The sequence below is a fragment of the Rhinichthys klamathensis genome, unplaced genomic scaffold, assembly GCF_029890125.1.
Source record: "Rhinichthys klamathensis goyatoka isolate OS25496 unplaced genomic scaffold, OSU_Roscu_1.1 h1tg000123l_1, whole genome shotgun sequence".
NCBI classification, from domain to species: Eukaryota; Metazoa; Chordata; class Actinopteri; order Cypriniformes; family Leuciscidae; genus Rhinichthys; species Rhinichthys klamathensis.
Window position 1 is genome coordinate 4,546,974 of NW_026606660.1, and position 18,586 is coordinate 4,565,559.

The window sequence follows — 18,586 nt, forward strand, 5'->3', positions numbered from 1 at the left end:
GTCTTCAGGGAGGCCTGGTGAGGCCTACTACCTGACAGCCATAATATCTGGGAGCTTTTTCTGCTACCCGATAGAAAGTCAGGCTAGCTGTCCAGTTGTCTGACCTTGGGCTTGTCTCCAGGGAGGCCTGGTGAGGCCTACTACCTGACAGCCAATGTAGGTGGGGATTCGCCTTCAGGGAGGCCGGGTGAGGCCTACTACCTGATAACCATCTTAAGTGGGAATTCACCCTCAGGGAGGCCTGAGGGGCCTACTACCTGATAGCAACTGGTAGCTGAGTCCGGGTGACAGTTCCAAGGCGGCCTGCTAAGGCCAGCCAGCTGGGGACTCGCCTATCAGGGAGGCCCGGTTGGGCCTACTAGCTGATAGCAAGTCAATTCTGCTACAAAGGAACACTGTTGGGAACCATACTACACCAATGTAACTATTGGGCCCACCCACAGGAGGCCTAGTACGGCTAGCTACCTGTAGCGGCATTAAAGCATGACCCACAATGTTGGGACTCACCTCCGAGGAGGCCTGTTTAAGGCCTACTACCCACCGGTGAGTCAACTGCCCGAACCACCAAGGCCAACCAATTCTCTCGAGAAGTAGCCTATAGCGCCCTCTTGGGGGCTGCTCATACAAGGAGGCCTGCTGAGGCCTACTACCTGATGGCGCAGCCTTCGTTGGCAGATAAGCTGTTTACACAGCGCCTACAGCATCCTGGTGCCTAATCACATTGCCCACGGCAGTGTACTCAGCAAGAGAGCTTAGCACCCTTAAACAAGGGGAGTACAACATACGCCACTCTGCCTCAACGGAGGCCCCAGTTAGTCAGGGGCCTACCATCTATGCATGGGCGTCAGCTCAGGGCAATGCTCTGGCTACAGGGGAGCGTACTTCGACCAAAGAAGAAGTGAAGGCTTACTTCATACTCGACCCGAGCCATAGTGGTGCGAGGTAGGATAAAAACAGAACTGGGAGTGAAGTGCTCAGACCTACCCTGAATCACAGGGGAATACTCACACCTCACCCTGAGTTTACCAGGGTGCGGGCCTGCCAGCGGCTCTAGGGGCAACAGAAAAACATCTGTGCCCAACCTAGGGGAGTGGGGCCTGAATGAAAGCCAACCACCTACAACCCACAGCCTGAGCAGTAGCTCAGCAAGGTATTAGTGAAGCCTACACTGGCGGCCTAAAACCGTAGGCCAGTTCTGCACGGCAGGGTCGGGCAGGAGACTCAGTCTTCTTCGCGTAGCGAAAGACGGCCTAACCCTGCTCAAAGGACTTATATACCACGGAGGCCTAACTGAGGCCTACCATGTCCTTATAACCCATCCTCTGCACCACGCTGCATTACTCTAGTCACCCCAGAATGCAGAGAAGGGGGCGGGCCTTGGCCTAACGACTCCCATGGGAGGAGGCTGATTATACAGGGATGTCAAAAACCTACATTCACAAAGTGAAGGGTCAGAGGAAGAAATGCTAATTTTAGCAGAACGCCTCTAATATCCCTGGCACAGCCTAGGCCAGCTACAGAGGCGGCCCTGGTGAGGGCCAACCTGTAAGCATAGATCTATCTGAGGGCTCAGAGGAGCCACAGCCTACTAAAGAATATAGTCTGTATTATTCCATACAAAGGGCTGCAGAACGCTCAACCTAATGAAAACTCAACAGAGCTCAAGGGGCGAAATACTCAGAAAAGTCAAAACGGTCCCATGGGCCGGACATAAGATCTATCTGAAGCTCTAGCGTCAGTCAACACTCTAAGTAAAACATACTATCAGAGAGAGACCAACTACTCTACCCTGAGGTGGCTAACAGCCCAAAGGCTAACATAGTTATCGTTCAGGCCACCTAACGGATAACTTCAGGGCCCTAATAATCCAATAAAGTTACCTTACCTTTATTACCTTGACATGACCCCATTACTCTTTATACAGGGAATGAGGTCTGTAAAGAGAAATATGTTATTTTTTATCACAAAAAATATACTCCTTGAAAAGACCAGCAGCTCACCTGCGGCGTGCAAAGTGAAGACTCGCCAGAAGTTCTATACGAACCTGGGAACCGCCACTTTACATGCCTGAAAGGGGCGTTTCCACCAACCAGGCCCGGGTGGGCCATCAGAACATAGTTCTCATCATAGGCCCATCCCCAGGCCTGATGTAATGAACGCCTGGGGGTCAGAAGAGAGAGGGCAGAATGTCGTGACCCTCCGGGGAGGTTATCCATTACCGACGCCGTGAGCGTTTGTTCTGGATAACCTCCCTCAAATCTCTTCTGTGGCGGGAGTCACGCCTCCTCTGCGACCTGCTCCTTGAGGGAGGGGGCGCACGAGAGGCGACACTGGCTCGCTGGCCCTGCCTACGGTCCTAAGACTGTGAAGGGCCAGGCTCTCCCGCCTGCCTGGGTGCGGACGCGGATCTCAGCGGTATACATGTTTTAAATGCTGCTGAGCGCGCCTTCGCCTCCCTGAACTTCCCCACCACCGCTTCTACAGAGGTGCCAAAGAGTTCGGAAGGCGAAACTGGTGAATCGAGGAGAAAGGTTTTTTCTTTCTCCCCGATGCCAGCTAGATTTAGCCACAGATGCCTCTCCGTGGCCACCATCGCCGCCATCGACCGACTGATCGCGGCAGCGGTTTGCTTGGTAGCCCGGAGAGCCAGATCTGTGGTGCGGCGCAGCTCAGCCACCGCCTCAGGGGACAACCCTGCCCCCTGGTCGAGATCCCTCAGCAGGTCGGCCTGGTACGCCTGTAACACCGCCATGGTATGAAGTGCAGCACCGGCCTGACCTGCTGCCGTGTATGCTCTGCCATTCAAACGAGCCGTCGTTTTCAGCGGTTTGGATGGCAGGGTTGGAGCTTTTAGTGTCGCTGCCCGCCCAGACACGAGATAGTTCGCGAACGTCTCGTCAATGGGCGGCATTGACACATACCCATGCTCTCTGATCCAATCAACATCAGCGAAACTGGCCCGCTGATGTTGGTGAGTACGTGCAGAGTATGGGTTCTTCCATGCCCTCTCAATCTCCATGTGTAGATCAGGAAGGAATGGAAGGCTCACCCGAGCTGGTGGTGTATGGCCAGGGAGAAACCGATCATCGAGCCTTCCGCGAGCGGCCCCTCCTCTAGCGCGCTGCCAAGGCAACTGTAGCCTGTCAGCAGCGCGCTCCATAACATCCACCAGCTCAGCATACATGGGACAGGGTGGCTGAGGAGGTTCAAGATCTTCCTGATCATAAACCTCCCCAACCATCTCCTGTGCGTCCGGAAGAGCCGCAACTGCAGGTACAGTCGGTGAGTAATCTTCCCCATCATCGACCTGCAGTTCGCTCTCGTCAGCCGTCGAATCATCTGAGAGGTTTACAGCCCTCTCAAGGCGATCGACGAGCTCCATCTGAGAACCCCATGATGAAAGTCGCCGCTCTGCCTCAGCACGAGCGGGACCTGCACCACGAGGAACAGATGCTGAGCCCCCTTCACTCGAGAAGAGGGCCAGACGAGAGCGGAGCATTTTAAGAGAAAAATGCTCGCAGTTCGCACAGAAGGTTCCCTCGAGAACCTCCCGTGCGTGCTCTTCTCCCAAACAAAAAACGCACAGCTCGTGTGTGTCAGCCGGTGTCAGAAACCTCGGACACGGGTCGGCACACTTACGAAAACAATCCGCCTTTGCTGTGCGTTTCATTTCTCTTACCTTTTTCTGACGTAAGTTTGAATAGCGTTTCATACAAACAGTCCCTGAAGACGATGAGATGATTTGTCATGTTTGCAAGGCGCCCTTATATACTTCCAGGTCGCACGTTAATCATTCACGCTAATGATTCACGGGCTGTCGCCGGTCAATATGATTGACGTGATTTGATAGTGATTTCAGACACCTGTCACGCCTGAGGCGTTCCCCATAACGTCGATGACGTATTGTTGAGTTCCCTTCGAAAGGGAACCTTTGAATGTTTAAAATGTACGAGAGTGTCCTGAATTTGAATGTGCAAATCGTCATTCACGTACGAATCGCCTTGGATGTGTGTGTGTGTATTTTTGAGACTTTCCTGGCAGCGCTTACTCGTAAAACAGAGCAGTCGTACTCTTTAGCCAATCAGATTTAAGCTTATCAATCGACCAATCAGTATCACGTGAGGGCGGGCCTATCTGCATGTCACGTCATCAGCTTTCGACTAGTTCATGGTTGAGCAGAGGTAAGTGCAGTTACTTGTTCATTTCTGTGTTAACTGAAGTTAAAGAAGCTTGAGATTAGTTGATGCAATAGTTTATTAACTGCTGTTTAGTCCACATGTGAACATAAACATTTATTTTTAGTATTGATGGATTTTCATGTCCTGTCCACCTAGGGTTGGGAACCGAAACTCGGTGCCAATAGGGAACCGGTTCCGACGTAAACGGTAGTAACCAGACCGAATAAGAACGACAATTTCGGTGCCTGATTTCGGTGCCTGACTTAATTAGGCACACACGCACACGCACAGTCTCTTCTGTCTCGCATGCGCGCTCTTGCTCGCAAGGTTTGGCTGCATTTCACGTGTAAAATTACGCGTCAAAACGCCCTCTGGGTGTGCCGATAGTCTGAATCCATATAGAATCAAGCCAATTCATTGGCTAATGGCGCGGGCGCCGCCTCGACGCACTTACGTCGTCATATTATGTTGGCGCGCGCGCGCCATCTGCTCCTCAGATTTCTCTGCCGAAAAAGGAAGCTGGTCAGCAGCGCAAGGAGCTTGGCAGCGTCTCGTTCCCTATTGAGAGAACATAGGTTACACCAGTAACCAGAGATGTTCTCTTTCATAGGTTCACTCAACGCTGCGTAGCTAAGAAGCAGTGTATTTGTAGGCTGCTGTATCACGTGCCGTTTGAACTGACGCGCTACAGCGATCTGTCACATTTCAAAGAGCCAAAACGTTATTTATTGTGTGAATCTCGTATTGACAGTATCTGACAGCTGTGGATTTGTTCCATATCAAAAGTAACCTTCTCTGTCTTGTCTGTCGGTGTCCTCTTTGTCCGCGATTTTTCTTTGCGTGAGAAAATGGATGTGTGGCGTGAGAGCGTGTGAAAAGGGTCAATTGCGTGAGTCTCACGGTCAGTGCGTGAGAGTTGGCAGCTCTGCTAGTAATCTCTATTAATCTCCAGTATTATTACATTGTTTGTAATTTTTATTTTTTATATATTGGTTTTATTATTACCATATGTTACTTGTATTTATTTTGTTTAAAGATTTAAGTTGATATTGTGTCCAGTTTGGCCCTGTAAATAAAAGAGTATTATTTTTTTGATAAAGTGTGTGCGGTTTCGTTTTCTTAAGTACCGTTTCAAGAACCGTTTAAGCACCGGAACCGTTTAAAAAATACCGAGTAGGTACTGGTATCGGATAAAACCCAACCGATACCCAACCCTATGTCCACCACACATTCAACTGATGATAATGTGTGTAATGACGTACATATATAGGAGACATGTTTTGTTTTAAGCATCATATATTATGTAGTTTTATTGTTTCAGATTTCCGAGACAGATGATGTATGAAGTTGCAGACAACCAGTACTAAGTTGCAGACAACCAGTTGCAGACAACCAGTCTTTGAAAACAGTCCTGTTGCAAGCCATCCATTTTGACAGTTGTTTCAACAAGAGGTTGAAAGTGATGCATTGTTACTGTATTCATTTGTCTCCTGCGGACTATATGTACACGCTCTAGGAATACAGCCCTGCTATGCATGCATTATTAAATGTTCTTGTCAGAATTAAAAGATTCAAAGAAATGGTTCAATTTGATGTACACGTTTTATTCATTTGAAAGTTTCCGAAATCCTTTGGGAATAAAATAAATATAAAATGACATGATTAATGTTCCTGGCTGTTACATATGAAGATCATGAACTGACAGTCTTAAGTATGAAGCACAACATTCAGTACAGAGAAATATACGTCTCTTCCAGAGTTGTGAGATCCAGTCAGAGTCTACTTTGCTTTTAAAGTATGTAAATTTAAGTGCCATACATCAAGTGAAAAGTAAACAAATGAATTGTGTTCAGTTTAGGACATATCAGATTTTGTCCTGATATTTAAAATAGTAAAAACCTATAGTACAAGAGGTGCAGAGTGCAGGCAGAGGACCTGGGAAATTAAGTGGTGGTATTTGAATAGAGTTTACTGAGTAATCTTCGCATAATCTTAATAGCCTCTCTATGATAAGTAACTTTGTCTTATCAGCATAAAATCAGATTTGCCTATTTTATTAGGCAAAGTAAAATTAATGCTTCACAATATTGTCCTGTGAGACCTTAAGATGACAATAAAAAACCTGAGATGACAATACAGCACAAAACAATGTTGAATATATTGGTAACACTATACAATATGGTAATATAACTAAGTAACATTAGTTAATGTATTAACTAACCATGAGCAATACATTTGTTGTGGTGTTTGTTAATCTTTGTTAACATCAGTTAAAAATACAGCTGTTTATTGTAAGTTTACAGTGCATTAACTAATGTTAACAAGATTTTAATGAAGTATAAGTAAATGTTGAAATTAACATTAACAAAAAATAATAAAGGCTGTTTAGGTAGCCTACAGTTCATTATTAGTTCATGCTAACTAATGAAACGTTATTGTAAAGTGTTACCAATTAAGACATTAATACAAAAAAAGTATAAAAGAGAATAAAGAAATAACATGGATTAAGATGTTTGTGACTGCTATCCAGATGTCACACCAAAGGGGAGTAACCCTGAAAAATACAGGGAAACAAGTGTTAACAATAATTTAACAACATACACAAATGGCAAATAAACAGTGGGTGCTCATTAAAATAGGTCTATTCACCATTTAAAGAACAATCTCGATGAGGCCAGTGCTGAGAGAGCTAGGGTGTATATTGACCGCATATGATTGTTTTGCACTCATTAGCGTGATTGCTGTAGCTGTGAGAGCTGTCTGTACAGATAAAATACAACAAAACAAGCATCGTTCTTCTTCATTTTTGACACGATATGGGACATCTGACTACAACAGCACTTGCTTACATCAGTTAATAGTTCATAAACTATTGCTTCAACTGATCTCAAACTTCTTTAACTTCAGTTAACACAGAAATGAACAAGTAACTGCACTTACCTCTGCTCAGCCATGAACTGGTCGAAAGCTGATGACGTGACATGCAGATAGGCCCGCCCTCACGTGATACTGATTGGTCGATTGATAAGCTTAAATCTGATTGGCTAAAGAGTACGACTGCTCTGTTTTACGAGTAAGCGCTGCCAGGAAAGTCTGAAAAATACACACACACACATCCAAGGCGATTCGTACGTGAATGACGATTTGCACATTCAAATTCAAGGACATTCTCGTACATTTTAAACATTCAAAGGTTTTTGTGCACAGTTGTATATCTACGAATTGTGTTTTGCATTTGTGAAATGTTTTTATGAATATGTAATTTTATTTTGCGCATGTGAATTGCTTTTTGTGAATATAATTTTTTTTTATTTCTTGCGTGAATTATAATTGAGACTATTCTGCTTCCATAGCAAGACAACTAGAAGTGAATGTGCTTTCCATTAAATGAATCCTTAAAAAAAAAAAAAAAAAAACCTTGCAATGAACGTGCTTTGTTTTATATAAATCACACACAGTAAACAAAACCTTAACAAAAAAACTTTGCAATGAACTTTGCAATTTAGACGCGCAAACTGCGAGCCGGTGCGGTGAGACGTAGCCTACATGCTCGGGCAGATTCGGCTTGAAGTCGTTCATCCTCGGATGCGGCGTCGCGCGCGCTGTTACAAAAAAAGCTGTGCACACAGCCAAGCGAAATGGGGTCTTGCCGGTCTTGCGCACCCAACATCATTTTTTGCCGTGCGCACCTTCGCGCTCGTGCGGACGCGTCGAGTATAAACAAGGCTTTGCTCCGTGTCAGCGCGCGCTCTGATCGGTAAAGGTGCACAGACCTCTCCCGAATCATCTCCAGCACTCAGCCTCCGACGCACCACTAACTCCGCCTCCGCTTCCCTCGTAAGATGATATTAGTATTTAAACATTCTCTATGATAAAAAATGTTTGTAAAAAATATTTGAATAGCACGGTTTTGGCGGTTAATAGAGTTCTAATGATGGTGTTCAACTATAACCGTCGGTCTCACGGTTATATAATAACCGTCACACCCCTATTGGTTACATAACACTTCCATACTATTCGACTATGAGGTTCACAGTCGAATCAGACCTCTCCGAATCGAATCGTCGAATCCTCGACTATTAGAAGTCAGCCCTAGTGAAAACGCTGACGGCGTGCACATGCATATTACGTGTTTAGTCCACAGTGTGCAGTGCGTAGTCTTTCTTTAACAAATTGCCATCGCCAAATTACTTGTCTGGCCTGCATAATTCAGAAGTCGTTTCTGCGGATCCATGCCAACTGGAATCTTTTTGATAACGTTTTATCTGTACAGAGGTGAAGGGGAAGGACGCCTTCACAGGGGAGAGACTAGTTGACACTTCAGGCTGCGTTGTCGTCGTGTCCAGGCGCAGGTCCTTAATCAGATCTGGTTACGGCCTGGATCCGGTGGACTACAGTAAACCTAAGGATAGTCAAGTCACCTTCATTTATATAGCCCTCTTAACAATATAGATTGTTTCAAATCAGCTTTATAGGGATAATAGGAAATTAAAGTAACATTGTTTTGGCTTTACAGCAGCTCTAGAATAAAGTTATTGTCCAGCTAAAGTTAGTTTGATTCACTTCCGTTGCAAAGATCATTAGTTATTAAAGCTGCAGTAGGGAGTTTTGAGAAAACGTTGACTTAGCCTGAAAATTTGAACAAGCACAACTTACAGGTCCCACCCCCTTGCTCTCTGCTGCGCTACAGCCCTCCCTCCACAGCTCGTCCTCCACAGCGGAGCCTGTCGTGAACGCGCAGGCTAATAAACAGGGCCACCCATAACGGCGGATAAAAAGTTATATGGCACATTCACTAATAGGGACTAAACGTCAATAAAATGCTTTACAATGACTATGGCCAGCCCATACTTTGACTACAAATTTGGTCCTCAAATCATTATGTATTTTCCAATAGCCTACATGTAACTTTATAACGTTGCACTCTTTCTATAAGTTATAAATAGCTAGTAACGTTAATATAACGGTTGTAGGAGCCTAATTTTGCTTTTGTTCAGTGACAATTATTGCATATTATGTGTTGCATTTCAGTATTTGAATATTTGTGTTTTGATTGTAACTTTCTTACTTTGTGTGTACTAATTAGATAAATGTTCTCTATATTTACATTGAAATATGTTATATGTAAAATTGTACACTGGCCCTTTAAGAATTGCGACTGTAAGTGAGGCGGTTGTGCGTCCTTTATAGGAAATAGAGTGGAGTCGCACAGTTTTCTTTACCGCATCCGTGATATTTAGGATTTAAGATAATATTTTGTTTCTTTTCTTTTCTTTGTTTGATTTACTAACGAGTTTGGATTAAAGGAAGAATTTACATGAAGAAAACGGTGCATGTGAATTGTTTTTTATTGGACACGGAGCGAGTTAACTGGAATTCTTGCGATGCGCACTCACATTAGTAAAGAAAACTAACTCCAGATGGATAAGGACGTTTTTGACACGAAGATATAAGGATGTTTTTAAGGAACAATGGATCTTGAAGTGTATGCCGAGTGGAGTTTCGTTGGAAAAGGAAGTGCAAGGATTACCTCACAGGTGCGCAATGCGCATTTATCCACATGCGATCTAATGGCGCTATTTAATCCAGGAAGATTTCTGAGGTAAAAATTGAAACGTGACTGAACAGTTCAATACATAATATAAGTACAATGACTTCATTTGATGTTGGAGCTTAAATGATGATATTATGAAGAAAACTGAGGATTGTACTCGTACTAAAAGAACAGTAAAAATGACTGAGAAAGCAAAGGAAGAAAAGTTGCAAAGACTTGTGCAATCAAGGAAAACTAAACTAGCTCAGCTCACAAGTAAATCTAAGGAAATTGAACCATTAATGGATGATGCTGCACATTTTGACACTGTTCGAACTAAATTAGAAACTGAATACAAAGATTTGCATAAAGATTTCTGTCAGTTGAATCATGCTATTGAGGAATGTATGTCTGATGAAGATTATGCAAAGGACCAGCATACATGGTTTGAACCAAGAGCCTCCTCATGTGAAAGATTTATTAATGCAGTCAACAAGTGGATGAAACAGGTTGCAGAAAATGCTGAGCAATCAATTCAGTGTGATCTAGAAGTTAATCCTGAGGATAGCATTTCCTCTGTGTCAGTGACTTCAAGGAAGAAGCATAAGAAACATGGATCAGATGTTAGATCTACAACTTCTACAACTTCTTCTGCACGTATATCTGCTGAAGTAGAAAGAGCTGCACTACTTGTTAAACATGCTGCATTGAAGAAGAAACAAGCTATTGAACGACAAGAAGCTGAACTAAAGGCTAAAAAGGAGGAATTTGAGTTAGAAGTGGCCCTCACAGCATCAGATGCAAAAATGAAAGTTATTAAGCAATATGAAAGCAGTCGATCTTCATCTGTATGTCACAACGAAACAGATCTGGAGTCAGGTAGAATAACAGATCATGAAGATGAACTGAAACAAGAAAGTCTGCTTGATAATGTGTTTCAACCTCTAAGGCCACAGTCAACTAATAACACCATCCCAAGAGAGCTTTCTTCAAGTAGAGAGGGAGACGTAGTTGATACATTATGTAATGCCATGGAGCGGCAAGCCAATATCACTGAGTGCTTAGTGAAGCATCAAAAAATGTCCAAGCTTCCTTCAATTGACATACCCATTTTCAAAGGAGATCCTCTTGATTATAAGCTGTTCATTCGGGCCTTCGAACATGGCGTTGAGGATCGTACTGAATATGATAAGGATCGTTTGTACTTCATGGAACAGTACACAACTGGAAAGCCGAAGGAATTGATTCGTAGTTGTCTACATATGAACCCAGCTGAAGGCTATCTTAAGGCAAAGCAGCTTCTGAGAGAGCATTTTGGAAATGAGTATCAGATTGCAGTAGCATATATGAACAAAGCTCTACATTGGCCCTCTATCAAACATGAAGATGGAGAAGCACTTCACTCCTTTTCATTGTTTCTGTCAGGATGCTGCAATGCAATGTCAGATATAACTTACATGGAAGAGATGGATAACGCAGCAAATCTGAGAGCCATTGTGGTGAAACTTCCATACAAGTTAAGAGAAAAATGGCGATCTGTGGCATGTGAAAAGCAAGAGAAGCAAAATGCTAGAGTGAAGTTCAAAGATTTAGTTGATTTTATTAGCAAGCAAGCAAAGATTTCTCTTCATCCAGTGTTTGGAGACATAAAGGATAGTTCAACAACAAAAGGACAAGATAAGTTACATGCAGAAGCAAGTGCTTACAAAAAGGCTGTAACAAAAAGGGTCTTCACGACTAGTGCCGTACCAATTGACAGAAAGGTTGAAGATGACGAGAGACTTTCATTTCAAAGATCACAAAATAAACATCCAAGCAGCCAGAAAAAATTATGTCTTCTTTGTAAAGGACTGCAACACAACCTGGAATCTTGTAGAAGTTTGAGAAGCAAGACACATCAGGAGAAAATTGACTTTTTGAGAAGCAAGGGCTTGTGTTTTGGCTGTTTAAAGCATGGTCACATGAGTAAACAATGCAAAGAAAGACTTAGCTGCAGTGAATGTTCTTTGCCTCATCCAACCATACTGCATATGAAACCAAAGGAAATTGCACATCCTCAGGAAGATAGAATGGATAACTGTGATAGACAGTCTGTTACAAGTGCATTAATTTGTGCAGAAAAGGAAAACAGTGAAGTCATAGATTTTTGTGAGAATGACTGTACTTTGTCAATTGTTCCTGTACAGGTCAAGACAACGAAAGGTACACATCTGGTCAAAACGTACGCCTTTCTCGATCCAGGTAGTTCAGATACTTTCTGTACTGAAGCTTTGATGTCTGAACTGAATGTGAATGGAAGGAAGACTGATATACTTCAGAGAACAATGGGGGATGAAAAACAAGTCAGAACTCACATAGTGTCTGGGTTGGAGATTAGTAGGCTAGATGGTGATATATTCATTCAACTTCCAGATGTTTTCACACAGAAAACAATTCCAGTTCACAAGGGAAACATTCCACAGCAAAAGGATTTGGAAAGATGGCCATATCTTAAAGAGGTTTGTCTACCTAGCATCGAAGCAGAAATCGGATTGCTAATAGGATCTAATGTGCCTGAAGTCATGGAGCCTTGGCAGGTTAAGAACCAAGTTGGGCTGGACAGTTAATGGACCCCTCAGGAACAGTAATGACGTCACAAGAAAAGGAAGGAATGTATCTGTATCTGTAAATCGCATATCAGTAGCCAGATTAGAAGACTTGTGGCAACAACAATTCAAGCAGGATTTTCCTGAAGCAGAAAGGGATGATCAGTTGGAAATGTCCAAGTAAGACCACCGATTTATGAAAATGATGTCTGAGTCAGCTAAACTTGTAGATGGTCATTACAGCTTGTGCCTGCCTTTGAAGAACAAGACTACTCGGATGCCAAATAATCAAGTGATTGCTGAACAACGGGCTCTGAATTTGAAAAGAAAATTTATCAGGAATCCTGAGTTCCACACAGAGTATACGTCTTTCATGAACAGTCTCATCAGAAATGACTATGCTGTTAAGCTGACAGAAGACAATCATAAGCAAACAGATGACAACATATGGTACATACCTCATCATGGGGTGTACCATCCCGTCAAACAAAAACTGAGAGTTGTTTTCGATTGTGGTGCATCTTTTCAAGGGATGTCGTTGAACCAACAACTTTTACAAGGCCCTAACCTCACAAGTAATCTTGTCGGTGTCATTACAAGATTCAGACAGGAAAGTATCGCTATTATGGCAGATGTGGAAGCTATGTTCCACCAGGTTCGTGTCCATGAAGAGGATTCAAATCTGTTAAGGTTCTTGTGGTGGCCTCACGGAGATTATAATGGAGACTTGGTGGAACACAAAATGGTTGTCCACTTGTTTGGCGCTACTTCTTCGCCCAGCTGCGCCTGCTTTGCTTTGAGGAAGTGTGCTGAAGATCATAGCACATTATTCAAAGCTGACGCTGTTGATGCTGTTCTACGAAATTTTTACATAGATGACTGTTTAAAGTCCACAGCCACTGAGACACAAGCCATAGAGCTGTATCATGGTCTACGAGCAATATGTTCCAAAGGAGGTTTCCGTCTGTTTAAGTGGACAAGCAACAGTCGTGCTGTTTTAACAGCTATCCCTGAGAATGAACGGGCTGATGGAGTGAAAAACTTGGATCTTGATCAAGAAACACTGCCAGTGGAAAGAGCATTGGGCATCCATTGGAATGTTGAGTCAGACACATTTCAATTCAAAATAGTCATTAAAGATCGTCCATTCACTCGAAGAGGATTGCTCTCGATTGTCAGCTCTATTTATGACCCATTGGGGTTTTTTGCACCTGTAGTTCTACCAGCAAAGATGATCCTGCAGGACTTATGCAGACTGAAAATAGGATGGGATGATGATCTTCCAGAGCATGTAAAGCAAAGTTGGACATACTGGCTCAATGGGATTCATCAACTTGAAGAGTTCAAGGTGAATAGATGCATTCGACCAGCAGGGTTTGGAGAAGCTGTTGAGGCACAGCTACATCACTTCGCAGATGCGAGTGAGGATGCGTATGGTACAGCAAGTTATCTTCTTCTACGTAACCAACAGGATCATGTGCACTGTGCATTGATGATGGGGAAGGCTAGGGTTGCCCCTCTAAAAAGACTAGGGTTGGGTACCGAAACTCGGTGCCAATAGGGAACCGGTTCCGACGTAAACGGTAGTAACCAGACCGAATAAGAACGAACATTTCGGTGCCTGATTTCGGTGCCTAACTTCATTAGGCACACACACACACGCAAGGTCTCTCGCTCTCTCCCTCTCCGCCGTGCGTGTGCTACACAGTTTGGAGCACAGTTTCTTCTGTCTCGCATGCGCGCTCTTTCTCGCAAGGTTTGGCTGCATTTCATGTGTAAAACTACGTGTCAGAACGCCCTCTGGGTGTGCCGATAGTCTGAATCCCATATAGAATCAAGCCAATTCATTGGCTGATGGCGCGGGCGCCGCATCGACGCACTTACGTCGTCATATTATGTTGGCGCGCGCGCCATCTGCTCCTCAGATTTCTCTGCCGAAAAAGGAAGCTGGTCGGCAGTGCGAGGAGCTTGGCAGTATTTTTATTTTATATTGGTTTTATTATTACCATATGTTACTTGTATTTATATTGTTTTAAGATTTAAGTTAATATTGTGTCCAGTTTGGCCCTGTAAATTAAAGGGTATTATTTTTTTATAAAGTGTGTACGGTTTCATTTTCTTAAGTACCGATTTAAGAACCGTTTAAGCACCGGAACCGTTTAAAAAATACCGAGTAGGTACTGGAATCGGATAAAACCCAACCGATACCCAACCCTAAAAAAGACCTACAATTCCACGGATGGAACTGACAGCTGCGACAGTTGCAACAAAAATGGATCTGATGTTACAAAGAGAACTACAAATGAAACTAAAACCTTCAGTCTACTGGACAGATAGCACAGTTGTGCTTAAATATCTCAGAAACGAGAGCACAAGATTCAGAACATTCGTGGCAAACAGAGTCACAAATATTCTAAAAATTTCAAAGATTGAACAATGAAATCATGTTGATACTGCATCAAATCCAGCAGATTGCCCCTCGAGAGGGCAGAAGGTTAACACTTTCTTGCTAAATGAAAATGAAGAACATGGACCAAATGATGATATCTGCAGATGATCCAGAGATCAAGAGGTCAGTGTTGGTCAATTCAATACAAGCCCAACACAATAACAGTTCAGTTAGACAACTGATGAATCATTTCTCCTCTTGGATAAAGCTTCAGCGCATTGTAGCGTGGATGCTAAAATTGAAAACCATGCTGTTGGAACTTGTGCAAAAGAGAAAGACTCTTACTGCTGCAGAGACTTTAACCAACTCAAGTAAAGGCAAGCAGACTGTGGACAAAAAGATGCTAGCTTTTAAAGCTAAATGGAAAGGAAGCAACATTTCTGTTGATGATTTGAAAGAGGCTGAGCTTGAAATAGTGAAATACTGTCAAAGAGAGAAGTTCTCTGAGGAGATTTCAGCACTGCCAAGTGGACATGCGACAAAGAGAGGCAGTTCCATCTACAGATTAAACCCCCAGTTGCACAATGGAGTTTTACATGTCGGTGGAAGACTTAGCAATGCTGCTATGCCAGAAGAAAGTAAGCGACCTATGCTTATACCAAAGGATCTTCAGGTCACCAACTTAATCCTCCAGAATGTTCACGAGAAAACAGGACATGGTGGTAGAAATCACATGATTTCAACACTGCAACAAAAATACTGGATACCTGGTGCAAAATCTGCAATCAGAAAAATGCTGGCAAGATGTGTTATTTGTCGCTGTTTACATTCCTCAACAGGAAAACAAATAATGGCAGACTTACCATCAGACAGGGTGTTGCCAGATGATCCACCTTTTACCAGAGTAGGTGTAGATTACTTTGGACCATTCATGGTTAAACGTGGAAGAACCCTTGTCAAGAAATATGGCGTTATATTTACTTGCTTAGCAATTCGTGCAGTGCACATCGAAGTTGCTTCTTCACTAGACACTGATTCCTGTCTAAATGCTATAATGCAAGACCATCTCAGTTTGTAGCCAGAAGAGGACAAGTGAAAGTTCTCAGGTCAGACAATGGGACCAATTTTGTAGGTGCTGAGCGTGAGTTAAGGCAATCCATTGAAAAATGGAACAGTCAAAAGATTCAAGACCATCTCAGTCAGCAAGGAATTAAGTGGGTTTTCAATCCTCCCACTGGATCTCACCATGGCGGGGCATGGGAGAGATTGATACGCTCAATAAGAAAGATCCTTAATGCTACAATCAGTGAACAAGTTCTTGATGAGGAATGCCTTCAAACAGTTTTCTGTGAAGCAGATGCTATAATCAACAGTCGTCCAATCACAGCAGCGTCAAGTGATGTAAATGATTTGGAAGCTTTGACTCCAAACCACTTGTTGTTACTCAAGTCAAAGCCATCGTTGCCTCCAGGACTGTTCGACAAAGATGACCTGTATTCTCGACGCAGATGGAAACAGGTTCAGTACGTTTCTGATCTGTTCTGGAAACGTTGGTGTCGAGAATACTTGCCGCAGTTGTAACAGAGACAAAAGTGGAATAACACGACAAGAAACTTCTCTGTTGGAGATATTGTTCTGGTAGTTGATGACTCCGCCCCCAGGAATTCATGGAGATTAGCAAGGGTCATTGAAACCATTCCTGATAAGAAGGGTCTCGTCCGACAAGTCCGCATTAAGACCAAAACTAACATTTTGGAAAGACCCATAACAAAACTTTGCCTGTTGCAGGAGGCAGAATGTAAATAGTGAAGGCAATACATCTATAAGAACCCAAATTTGCTTTACTTTGAATATTTGTGTTTTGATTGTAACTTTCTTTCTTTGTGTGTACTAATTAGATAAATATTCTCTATATTTACATTGAAATATGTTATATGTAAAATTGTACACTGGCCCTTTAAGAATTGCGACTGTAAGTGAGGCGGTTGTGCGTCCTTTATAGGAAATAGAGTGGAGTCGCACAGTTTTCTTTACCGCATCCGTGATATTTAGGATTTAAGATAATATTTTGTTTCTTTTCTTTTCTTTGATTTACTAACGAGTTTGGATTAAAGGAAGAATTTACATGAAGAAAACGGTGCATGTGAATTAGGGATGGGACGATACACTTAAACTTACGATACGATGCACCTCGATATGCCAGGGTCACGATACGATACGTCACGATACGATATCAAAAAAGAAAAAAAAAGAAAAAAATATTACTGTATAACAACAACGTATTCATTTGCTTTGGCCGCCAAAGCCTTTTTTGATCGGCGAGTGATGTAGAATGAATTGACTGCTGCGCTTGACAGGGCGCATAACGAGCAGAGAGAGAGAGAGAGAGAGAGAGAGAGAGATAGAGCGCCCCGGCCGCGTGCGCGCACTCTCACGTCTTCAAACAAAACGAGCGCTCAGCGCTGTCTTGCTCTCTCTCCCTCGCGCATATTAATCAAAATCAATTGACACGATAGTAAAAGGTCGGAAGACCGCAGTTTCACGTGGAGCATTTGGATATTTTTAGAGATTAGAGACTCTAGGCTTACTTAGACTCAATGAACATCTCAACACTAAATTATAAAGGCGGTCTCATATAGACGCCTGTCTCAAATACAAGCCGGTGCAGTTCGACGATTTGGGAAAATAAAAGCCCGGGCTATTATTTGAAGTTTTACGGTATATATATACATTTGACTCCTTGGTCGGCTGTTTGGGGGCAAGGCAGTTGGTACTGATGCTAATATTTGTTACCTCGCTGTAGACTGCAGTGTTGTTGTTGCAACATGCGCTGTCTTGACGTGATTACGTACCGCACCGTTCCCCGGATATAATTTTTTTTTTCATTTAGTTTTACCCTGCTTGATCAGCAGATGGTGCTGCCAGCCTGCCACCATAGACTGTATGTCTGCCCCATATACATACACACACACATATAATACACTAAATTATTTATATACTACGCAAATCATGCAGCAGTGCCATCTATCTTTATTTCGCGATCCATTTTTTTTCGACCTCGATGCGTTTCGTCACGTTTTGTATCCCGATATTTTGTCAAACGATATTTCGTCCCATCCCTAATGTGAATTGTTTTTTATTGGACACGGAGCGAGTTAACTGGAATTCTTGCGATGCGCACTCACAACGGTAACTAACGTTACAGTATGTAAGTAATTATTCTAGCGATATATAATGCTAGATAAGGTGTGCTAGTACATTATTTCAGCAACATGACAAGCCAGTGAATTAGCAAGTTTCAATTGTTGCTTAGCAGGGTGCGTGACATTTTATATACATGTTATGCGGCTAGAGTTTTGACACCGAGTCAACTGTGTAATTCTTTCTTTTTCGCTTGGTTATCGTCATCAGTCTTTTTCCTTTTACCTCTTTATTTTATGAGCAGGTGTCACTCGAGAATTGGCAGTTTAGGTTGTTTCTCCGTCATAAGCACAGCTGCAGCACGCCGGCAATCTTGAGTTTGAACGACGGCTCGCGCAACGCGCTGTGCAAGAGAGGGGTGTGATCAGCGCGTACACGAGCGTGATTGACAGTGCTAAGACATTCCTCCTGGCTCTGATTGGTTGTTTCTGACCGGGAGCGTGTATTTCTTGCAAATGGCAATAGGACCACTGGGAGGAGCCAGAGGAGCTTGATTTTTACACAGATTATCTGTCTCATATTCTACTGTCAGGACATAATGACAGTTTTAGCAAATACATGTTTTCAAAAGTTACCTACAGGAGCTTTAAGTTAGGGGCCGCTTAAACGACACCATTCTAACAGTAAACCCTTAATGTGCTCGGCTTGCTCATTTGCACAACAACAGAGCCTGGTGGCTCGAGAACGCAAACCTTGAAAT